Source organism: Hermetia illucens, chromosome 1, assembly GCF_905115235.1.
Source record: "Hermetia illucens chromosome 1, iHerIll2.2.curated.20191125, whole genome shotgun sequence".
Taxonomy (NCBI): Eukaryota; Metazoa; Arthropoda; class Insecta; order Diptera; family Stratiomyidae; genus Hermetia; species Hermetia illucens.
The window spans coordinates 163,584,956-163,596,311 of NC_051849.1; positions in this window are offsets into that span (position 1 = coordinate 163,584,956).

Below are 11,356 nucleotides of genomic sequence, written 5' to 3' on the forward strand. Positions count from 1 at the left end.
CCTATGTTCGTGCGGCCTAGAAGAAGTGAAGTAATTGACCTAACAATGTGCCCTTCAAATTTGTTAGAGTTGATTAGAAATTTGCGAGTGCTAGATGAAGTCTGAATCTCAGATCATTCTAGGAAAATGATTCGGACAAAGTTCAATGAACTTCTTGGCGACTAAGAACTCCTTTGCCGATAAAAGATCAATTGAGTGCTTTGAAGAGGCTTGCCCCATTTCCCGACGGTAACGTGGTAAAACGGTCCCATGCAAAAACTCAGGAAATCTACCAGGGGACTTCTAAATCGTGTTTGTAAGGCAATGAAGGTAAAGACTAGCTAAACTTATGGAACTCGCAGCGTGAATGTAAAAGGCTCATAAAACATTCGAAGCTAGACCCTTTTAGAGCATACTGTGAGGAACTGGAAGGTGAAGTGGAAACTTCCAGCCTGTGCAGAGTCCTTAATAAGGATGGGTCGGTCAAGTTGGACTCTCTTAGAAAACCGGATGGTACCTTCACGAACTCAATAGTTAAAAAGAGTAGTAGTAGTAGAGAGTAGACTCTCTGGGAAGTACACCACCAGGGAGAACAGGTCTCAGAATTGGAAAGAAGAGGGTTAGCGGTTTCTGCAAACCGTTCAACACGAAGGTGTTGCAAGGGGAATTGGGACATTGCGAGAGCGGTGGTCACCAATGATAAAGCGAGAGCCGCTAGACTATCATTTGAACACTTCAAACCACCTGGCATGGATGGCATCTACCCAGCGATACTTAAGAAGGGTAGAGAGCAATATCGGAGAAATATTTTTCGAGGATGTCTTGCTCTGGGCTATGTGCCTTCCTCTTGGTTAAAGGTGAAGATAGTCTTTATACCAAAGCCTGGGAAAGATGACTATTCAAATCCAAAGGACTTCAGGAAAATTAGCTTAACATCACTTTCGCTGAAATGTCTGGGGATTCTGGTCGAGCGTCACATTCGCGAAAAGGCGCTAAGGTCGCACCCACTAAATGGAAACCAATATGGTTAGTAATGTAGAAAGTCCTATGAGTCTGCTCTTCATTCTTTGGTTTCAAAGATAGAGGGCGGATATCTGAAAGGCGAGTACACGATGGGTGTATTCGTGGACATTCAAGTTCGTCCAAAATGTGATGCTGCTAAAGGGCGTGGTGTTAACAAAACTATAATTAAATGGAACAACGCTATGCTAACGTAGAGATTGCTTTGTGCTGAAGTGGGTGTTGATTGCTACCTAAGAAACGCCCCTTTAAAAACAACGCATTACGTGTATAATTTCGGTGCTGCTTGTAAAAAACGTTCCGTTACTAGTGTCATGCAAACTCCATCGGTAGTCCGACGGCCAGCAACAGACCCCTGAACAAGTACCTCAAGAAGCAGTATAAGTAAAATCGACAGGGCACGCACGGCAGACGTGACGCGATTCGATCATGCAATCGTGGGTCTATTGGGCTCTTGTTGGACGGAGAAGAGAGTGAGATTACTTGCGACTGAAGGAGCGTTTGATTTGGCGGGTTTCAATGAATGAGGAAACTAAGCTGAATCACCTGCTGACCGAGCTTACGTTAGGCGCTCTGTCCCTCAGCCAGCTGCTTCGAGAAGTGAAGCAGCTGGACGGGGATAAAGCGAAAAGCATGGAGTTGCGGAAGACCCTGTGGCTGTAGTGCCCCCAAAGGGCACATGCGCTTATTTAGCTTGCGCGGACTAGGATCGCTGAAAATGCTGACCGCTATCGCCGATAAGATTCGCGAGATGCACGTGTTCCCCTTGGTTGCAGAGGTGTCATGAGACACAACCGCTGAATAATTGAAAAAATCCGAAAATCCGAAACTTGATTTCGGCCGCTATTTCAAAACTAGTGCCGACGAACGGTACTTTGAGTTAGGAAGGTGGGTTACGATCACGGTCTGCTTCCCGGAAAGGGCGATCGTGGAGGCGTACACCGGGGCCCTCAAAAGATTCGAATATTTGCTGGTATAAAGTAGATAAATGTTCCATTCCATGCATTTTTCCGCCTTACGATTTATGACCCCTTAAGCAGGTGTTGTTTTTTGATTGACAACAGGGTGGAGGTGTTGGTTCTCCCCGGAATCCGCCCCGCGGACTTCCTTTGCCATTATGGGCTGCTGGTGAACTTGCGAAAAAAGTCCTTCATAGATCCCACAGGGAAGGCGGAATGGAAGGGAAGATTGCAAGCTGCTCCAATGACACTCTTTTCTTAATTTTCGAAGACGTTGACGACCTACGTATTCGGGCATTTGCTCGAAAATTCAGCGACGTAACTACAGAACGCAATTTCTCTAACCCAGCTAGATATGATGTTCACTACCAAATCAACACTACCGGCTCTCGGTCCACTACCAGCCCAGAAGCATGATGTTGCCAAAACAGAGTTTTCTGAGCTCGTAAAACAAGTTATTTTTAGCCCTTCAAACAGCTGTTGGTCATCTCCACTCCATATGGTCCCTAAACCAAACGGCGAATGGAGGCCTTGCAGAGATTACAGAAGTCCAAATGCTCAGATAGTTCCTGACCGCTACCCCATCCCACTCATCTGTGATTTCGCGCATTACTTGACAGACTGTCGCGTTTTATTGACCTTGGATCCAGCTAAAGCGTACTATCAAATCCCTGTAGCTCCGGAAGACATTCCAAAAACTGCTATTTGCAAAACTTTTGGACTCTTCGAGTTCGCTAAGATGACATTCAGCTTCACTCTGTTCTACGAAATTTAAACTTCTGTTTCGTCAACATACATGATGTTTTGGTCGTTTTTTTCTCAGTTGGGCTGACCTGACGTGTGTATTCTGCCTCCAGAGGTCGCTGTTTATTTCGGGCGGAATTAAGTGAAATCCGTTCTAGAATTAAGGTGACTATAGTTCTAAATGGAACTTAAGGGAGGTCCCCATATATGCAAAAGAGGGGTGTAATATATATATATATATATACGTTACGTTGATGAGGAAACATGAAAAACATGACCTAAAAATACACGCTAACCAAAATTGTTTACGTTTAATTTTACACATTACTTTGGAAATTACCCAGACGAAGCAGTTGAGTAAACAGTTTTCTTTTACCAATAAATTCAACCAGCAAACTAAACAGAATGCTCAGTCTAATTAGTGCACCTAGCGGAAGCTATGCCGGTACGATCAAGTTGTGTGTAGTTAAGTTTAATAAATAGATTAAGCTCTTAAACTTGCGTGCGTGTTAATCTTTAAATACTTGGAGGAAGGTATACGCAACAGCAGCGCACACGTAGTATACACAATAGCAGCCCTTACGAGGTACACACCTAACTTAACTTCTCCAGAAAACTGGAAACCGTTCTCTCGAACACAGCCGTGGCCTCGACTTCCCCGTAACAATACAATATAGAATATAATCTTGTGGGGTATCCACCAAAAGGTCTCGATTAGTATTTTCCAAATCAGTTCTTAATTTTAGAGCAGATTGCGAAATGGGGGAGTGGTCAGGGTCATAAAAGGGCAACTTAAATTAAGGGGCCATTTTCAGAAACTATATACCAGAAAAATCTGAAAATGATGATGCCTCTATATGACATCTAGGCTATCTGAAATACCTTGCATATCGATATCTGTTAAAATAAAGTTAATAGTAGTATATTAATATATTTTTAAAATTTATTGTGAACCCTCCTTAAGTCCATCCTAGCGCATCAATATAGGCTTTAATATGGAGCAGCACTGATTATTAACAAAGTCACTGTAGGTCAGTTGCCTTTTTTGCGTCAAATTCGTACTCCTTCAGAGATAAAATGTCAGTGGAACTGAATTAAATATCCGGTACGTTCAACGTACATACACTACGTGCTATGTATAAATGAAGCCATCGTGTACCCGAATATTATTACATGAAAGACCAACAGAATCTTTTCCCGGTTTCTTGGTTTTTTTTATTGAAATAAAGTTTTGTTTCACACATTCTATTAAAAGGGCCATACGAGCAGCACAGCTGAAGTCCGAAAAGAGTGTACACGGGGACGGCAGGTGATAGTAATTAAAACCCAAATCGACTATGTCGGGCTCCAAAAAAAAAAACCCTAAACGCAATAGTAGAACGGTGGCACATGTCTTCTAAAAGTGTATTATATACAACCACGATAGGCCCTGGACCACCCTTCTTCGTTCAATCCTCCTTATTCATCACAAAGAGGACCATGCAATGCGCAAATGACACAAAAATAAATAAAATACGTAATATTTACACAAATAAAAATATAATTTAATGAAAAGCGAAACAGCGTGAGTAAATGTGACAGTCATGAACTGCAATTTTGAGAATTGAGACTCAATTTGGTTCTAAATTTATTATCTTTTACTGTATCTTTGTACACAGCTATAAAATTTCCTTCCGAATACTAAAGTAATTAAAATCAGAAACAAAATGAAAGTGTCCTTTTGGACTATTCGTCAGAGAAACTCAATTCGAATGCGGGTTCTCATGTCTTTGCATTCGTATTCCATCCATTTATGATACTGCCAGTTTACTAACGATTCTGTCGTTCAACCAGTTATAACCATCGACCTTAACTACTTTCGGGGTCAATGCGTCACCCAGTGCAATTCTTCCCAAAGGATCGTAACCAGCAAAGGCTCTTATTCCTGGCAAGACATCATAAATTTGTGCCTGGACAGCCACAATTACCACCAAGAGCAAAACTGCAACAATGAACTGAAATTCAAAGAAAATTTATAACAAATTTTGGATTATTGGTGAGATTATTCTATGATATCTAAAGTTAATTTAGTACCTTCATGATTTTAGATTGAAACAAGTCGACGGATGTGAAGACTAGATCTGATTCTTGTTACTGAGGGAGTGGAGCATTTTATACTCAACAGGAATCTGTTTTGCATCTTACATTGTAATGATGGTATGTTCACCTTGAAACTATCTGAATCTTAAAATGAGTTTTTATACTCTATTTCAACTGATAAGTTATTAATATAATATGTAATTGTTGGAGAAAACTAGAGTATGCAGAAAACAGTTGTTCTCTTCCTCCACTTGATTAGCGTTGCAAATTTATTGCGTATATCAATTTGCTTCCACACCCGTAATTTGCATACATCTTTGTTGGAGGGTGTCAACTTTTCGCCAGATGCAGCTGATAATCGTGCTTGAAATCCATTTGTGAATTGGTTATTTGGAAGTCGATTTTACTATAAAAGAACGAATCGGTGGATAAAGCCTTATCATAATCACGAAGTTTTCCTGCAATATTCACTTTCTGAAACAAATCCTACAAAAATGAAGGTAGCAATGAACGTAGTTCTTTTGAATTCCTTAATAGCTAAAAGTAATCACCATATTCTTTCAGTTCCTTGCAGTTTTCCTTTTAGTTGCTTTCTTCGCCGGAATTGAAGGACAATTCTTGATTACTCCCGGCTACGACTTCGGATTTCCTTATAACGGATTCGTTGGCCGTTACCTTTCCAACCCTGCTTTTGTCGACACCAAAGTTTTGACTGGACCTACTTGGTTGACGGGTGAAGGAAAATATGTTGCAAAAACTCGAGGTGCTGAACACATTGCTCCTTTAAAGGGTCATCTAAAATCGACCGTATCACTTAATGTGGATCCAGCTCCAGGAACTTTCTAAGAACATTGGCGAACATAATTGGAACAAAAGGCAACAACAAAGAGTGGAATATAAAATATCAGCTGACAATAAAGATTCAATTTGAAAAATAATTTTAATTTTAATTCATTGTTTCCTATTTCTTCATAAATTCTTAGAATTCCTCCACTTTGCTTCTATCTGTGCTGAGTATTCCAAGTTGGCATTGAAGTTCTGCCTTGGCATACCTTGGAAAAAAGTTTTAAAGTAAGTGGAACTTAGTTCTTTTGCGTAACCGTCATATTTGCCCTACTTAACTTGAGAAATCTTCGCAAAAGAGAAACTGCTAATCCTGATCTTTATATGAACACAAAAGACAACTGCAACGGAAAAGGATACGGGTTCAATTTTAAAAACTATCTGGAGGACATTGTGTGTTTAAGCATCCAAAAGAACCGAAAAAAATGATAGTCACCAAAAAATCAGAAAGGCATTTTCGAGTGACAGTAACATTTGGTTACGGATGGAACAGAGGATGTGATGAAACAGACAATAGAGAGCAGAGCGAACTGACGACTGACGATCGAATTTGACAAAAAACCTACTTCTTCATAATATTGCTTGTTGCGCACGGCCCTCCGGACCAGAGTGTTGGCTAGGCGTTTGGTTTGCCCTACGTACATCCGGATAGCTAAGTGGTTAGAGCACGTACGGAACGTACGTCGTACGGAAGGTCGCGGTTCAAATCTGGCGACAGTGGGATTTGTATCGTGATTTGACGTCGGATACCAGTCGACTCAACTGTGAATGAGTAACTGAGTCAAATCAGGGTAATAATCTCGGGCGAGCGCAATGCTGACCACATTGCCTCCTACAGTGTTCTGTAGTGTACCGTTACGGTCTTGAATGAAGTGCCCTAACACACTTCAAAGCCCTGATCCAATATGGATTTTTGTGCCAACGATTATTATTAGCGGCGTCTTTTTTCTTGCCTAATTGCGTTTTGAGCGTGTGAATTCTGCTTGATCCTACTGCTTCGATGCCTTCTTCGACCAAGATTCATAGTAAAACTGGGAACATTTCCGTAGAGTAATTTATGCTGGCTCTTCATCCTCTCATGTTCAAACAAAGTTGTTAGGCTCTTTCGTTCTTTTGTACCTAGCATTTTCCTAATTAAACTCTGGATTAGAGTTGGCCGAAATCCATTTTGTGTAGCTATATCCACAATGTATGCCTTTTCTTTTTTGAACCTTTCTTTCGTAAGTGGTATAGACAAAAGTCTGTGCACCATGAGTCGGTAGGCGGCAAGTGGCTGCCGAAATACGTATTCAGGGAAATAAACTAAATTTAATTCATTGACAAAAAGGAAAAGAGAATCAGTTTGTTTGTTCGGACTACTTCTTCAGTTATGTACGTCGTTCTTTCGAACCTAGTTGTGGTGAGTCAGAGAGATTCTTTAGGAAGATAATTCAAACACTTGCCTCAATACAATAAGGCACCAGCTTCTTGAAAATAAAATAAGAACACTGGGGAAAATTATATTATTATTATTTATTCTAAAATATCAGTTAGAAAATAAACTTTAAAGGGTCCTATCATGATTAGGCGGAAGTTATTTTCACGGAGGCATCCACAACAGTGTGTGGTCTAATGAAGATGTGAGATTCCTCCGGCACAAGGTTTCGGCTAAATTTATAATATAATTATACTAATCTAGTTTTATGAAATGGGTAGGAAGGCATTAGTACCTAACAAGTAATACATGCTTATATTATATGAGAATATCCACTTTCGAGTGATATTGACATTCAAAGTCATGAATTTACAAAGAAGTGACAATTTGGACCTATTATAACTTTTTTATTAATGGGGCGATTTACACCAAACTTGGTGAGATTGTGCTCGATGTTATATGTTAGGTGAACATATACATTGCTGGGATCCACTTCTTCCAAAAATCTCCTTTCAGAACATTAAAAAAAAATTCGGCGGGGTTTCTGTGCTATTTCTGCATCACGGCACGAAACAATATTTCATCGTCCTCTTTGGCATTTCATGCGGGAAATTAATTTTGACAGTTTTATATTTTTATGAGTAACTGCCAGTTGCTCGGCTCCTGAAGTTTCTTGGCTCGAGCTGTGACATCACACAAAATGGCGGTCTTTTCAAATGCTAACAATTTCAAATACACAGTTTTTTTTTCAGAAACGGTCTTTGAGAGTTTTGTTAGATTGCATCATTTGCAATCATTTCTATGGGATTTCCTTAATTAGTGCAAATAAGGTGGCAAATATTCCCATAACTGACTTCACTGCCGGGAATGCAAGCCATAAACATACCTCTTTGACTAACATATCGTAAATATACCTAGATTTCATCTCCTGGTTCATAATCGCATTCGAAAGGTATGCAATAAAAGGTAGAGACAAAGAAATCAAGAGTTTATTCATTCTATTGACAGGACTCAGTTCACAATGCGACATTTCAGCCGGAATTATTCGCCCACAAAAGGCAGTGGGATTATGGTCTATAGTATAGCCTCTATTACTGCGAAACTTGACGATTCACAATCAATTTCTAAAAAATATACTTATAATAAATATGGTAATATATTACTTTTAACTTTATTTAAACAGGTATCGGCACGAAGACTATTTTGAAGTCTCGATACCACGTGGATAAACCACAACTTTTCTTTTAAGATGTTTGGAATGTGTAGTTTAATACTCGCTTCGGAAAGTGATATTCGAGGTCTTTAATTTGATACCCCATATGCCTGTATTCGGTAAAAAAAAAGTTTACACGCGCGTTTACACAAGCATGTTACTCGTTGCATACAAGGGTATTTACAGGTCCCACCTTCTTATCAAATTTCGCATTAATAGGATAAACCATTTCTGAGATAATAGGTGCGACAGCCATACAGGAATGTATGAGAGAATCCACAAGTGGGTTCGTATGGGCGAAGAAGACGGCATATACGTTCATAGCTGCTATGATCCTCCAAGCTTGACATTGGCTAAATTTGAGAAGATTTTGCACAGATTCGTCTTGGACGCTTCCTCACAGTTAGATACCATATTAGCTAACGATGGTCAGGTTAATAATGATAATAATCGTTGGCGCAACAATCCAATTGGATCAGGGAAATATATTAGAGCACTTCATTCACGACCGTAACGGTACACTACAGGATTATAGTACCCTATAGGAGGCAATATGGTCAGCATTGCGCTTGCCCGAGATAATTACTCTGACTTGACTCAGGTACACATTCACAACCGAATCGACTGGTATCCGATATCAAATCACGATACAAATCCTACTGCCACCAGCGAGACTTGAAGCGTAACCTTCGGTATGACAGCCTTGTGCTCTAACCACTCAGTTGAAGTTATTTGGATACGGACGGTCAGGTTAATACTTACTGGAAAGGGAAGCCCAATTTGGCTGTGGATCTGACTTTTGTTAGTCTTTCAATAGCGCGTGTGTGTTCTGTAACATCATTGACTTGAAAAGCACCTGCTTGCCCAAGAATAACGAGAATGTCAGGTTGGTTTGCGAAAGCAATTGATGATGAATTCACAGATAGCAATGGGTAGAATAGATCAGGAGGTCAAGCATCTTGCTTACAAGGAAGCTCGTAAAACCTGAAGCTAGTTATCGACCAAAGCAAGAGGGACTGCTTCAAATCATTATACGAAAAGGCGGATATAGGTCCACGAGGTAACGTTAACAGGGTTGCAATGGGGAGATTCAAAGGCCAGACAGCTCCGCGTCTCCTATTGTTCAGGGTTTGTTTCCTCAGGAGAGCTCGAGCTGTTATATTCTGCAGGCACCCCTAGAGTGGCTGTGATAACTGTGATATTTGTAGAGTTGTTAGAAGCATGTTTGGCGGATGGCATCTTTCCTAAGCCCTGGAAAAGACAAATGGTAGTACTGTTGCCTACATATTTGTACAGGGTGCGGCAGCATAAGTTCCTTTTTTCAAAACGCAATAAAAACTATTGTATGCATCGAAAAATATTTATTTATTTTTTATAATGTAGGTACATGTCTAAAGTTTTTATTTACATTGTTTTGAAGATCAAATCTGTTAGGTGACGTCTCCCATTCTCCATACATTGCGTAAACCGATTTCTGGCGTTTGTCATGACTCTTGTTAGCAACATTGACGCTCTCACTGCTTCAATGTTCTCAAGTGATCTAACGGGCCGAGGGACTCCAGTTCTTCCTTTTGTCGAACTTGCAGTTTGCCTGAATGTAGTGACCCATGTAACAATTGATTTGCGATTCCGAAATGCATGCTGTGTTGCAATAACCGAACATCCGCTTGAAAAGTAAACCTCAGCGGCAAAGGCATGATCCTGACAATTCCAACGCATGATGGTGACTGAACCGTGTCGGGACAAAACTTTACAGTATCCCCTCTTGAACGAGACCACTAGCGCTCCACTTTGACATCAACTAACTGAGTGGCGCGCATTTTACAAAAGGAAGTTATGCTGCCGCACCCTGTATGTCTATTGGACGCTTGAGGAAGTTGGACCCTTGGGGAAGATGTTGTCGCGAACAATCTACTGTAGAGAACCTGAGGGGTATATCAGACCCACAATTCGGCTTCCTTATGGCATGGATTAACCATCGACTCCATCAGCCTTGTCGCTGGTTTAGTTGAAAATGCAATGCACGAAAGGGGTGGTTGATTACCATTCAATTGAAAATGCATTTAACTCGGCCAGTTATGAAGAGTTCTGAGTTACAGCTATTTAATAGGTGGAAGAATTTGATACGACGCAGGCAAAGCAAACAGAGAATATATTGTTTCCGAAGGCATTTCATAGGGCTCTGCTCCCTGACCGCTATTGGGGAACATCATCATCACGAAGCCGCGTAAGTAATCCACAGCTCGCATTAGAATGTGGAAGCACTTCAAAATCAGCAATTAAATACCTCGATGATGGTAGATGCGAGGCTGAATTTCAAACAGTATATACAACATGCTTGCACCAAGGCATTTAATGTTAGCACGGTTGTAGCGCAACAGGATTCGCGGCATTCGAAATTTATTTCAAATGTTGCGAATGTGACCGGTTGGATGACGCCACCACCGCTCTCCACGCATTTTATAACTCGCCACAGGAGTGGAGAGCCAGCAGTGAAAAAGTGCCGTTGGTTGAAGGCAGAGGGACCGCATGGAGAATAACCGGTCTCCTCTGCCTCCAGCTTTGACCGAAGACGGCCACGGGCGGACTTTTTCTGAAAATGTTTCCGCCATTCTTTCACAAAAGCGTTTTAAAATAGTAAAGTCATCAGCTCGCAAGTGAGAGCGTGTAGTGCTGCGTGTGGGTGCTGTCGAGGGTACAAATAAAATTATCGGTCGAAGATCAATCTCCACATTTGGTCGACTGATAGACGATATTTTGGGGATAGTAATTTTACAACCATCAGGCGTTGAGCAACTGGAACGCGAACGAGGAGGAACTATTTTCTATCCTGGCCAGAAAACGGTGATTAGACGTGGACGTGAAGGGTAAGTAGAGGAGACACTAGAGCACAGTCTAAAGTGAAATCGCAACAAATTGTACTTGATTTCGAACTGTCCGGCTTGGTGGCAATTATTACAGCGGAATATTAGCATTATTCAAGTGGCCACTATAGAGAACACGGTCAAACGGAGAGGCTACAGCCACGTGCATCCCGCTATGAAATACTTTGCGGTGGTCCTGCGGGGAGAGGACAGGAGTTAGGGGTGGGTTTAGAGGGTAAAA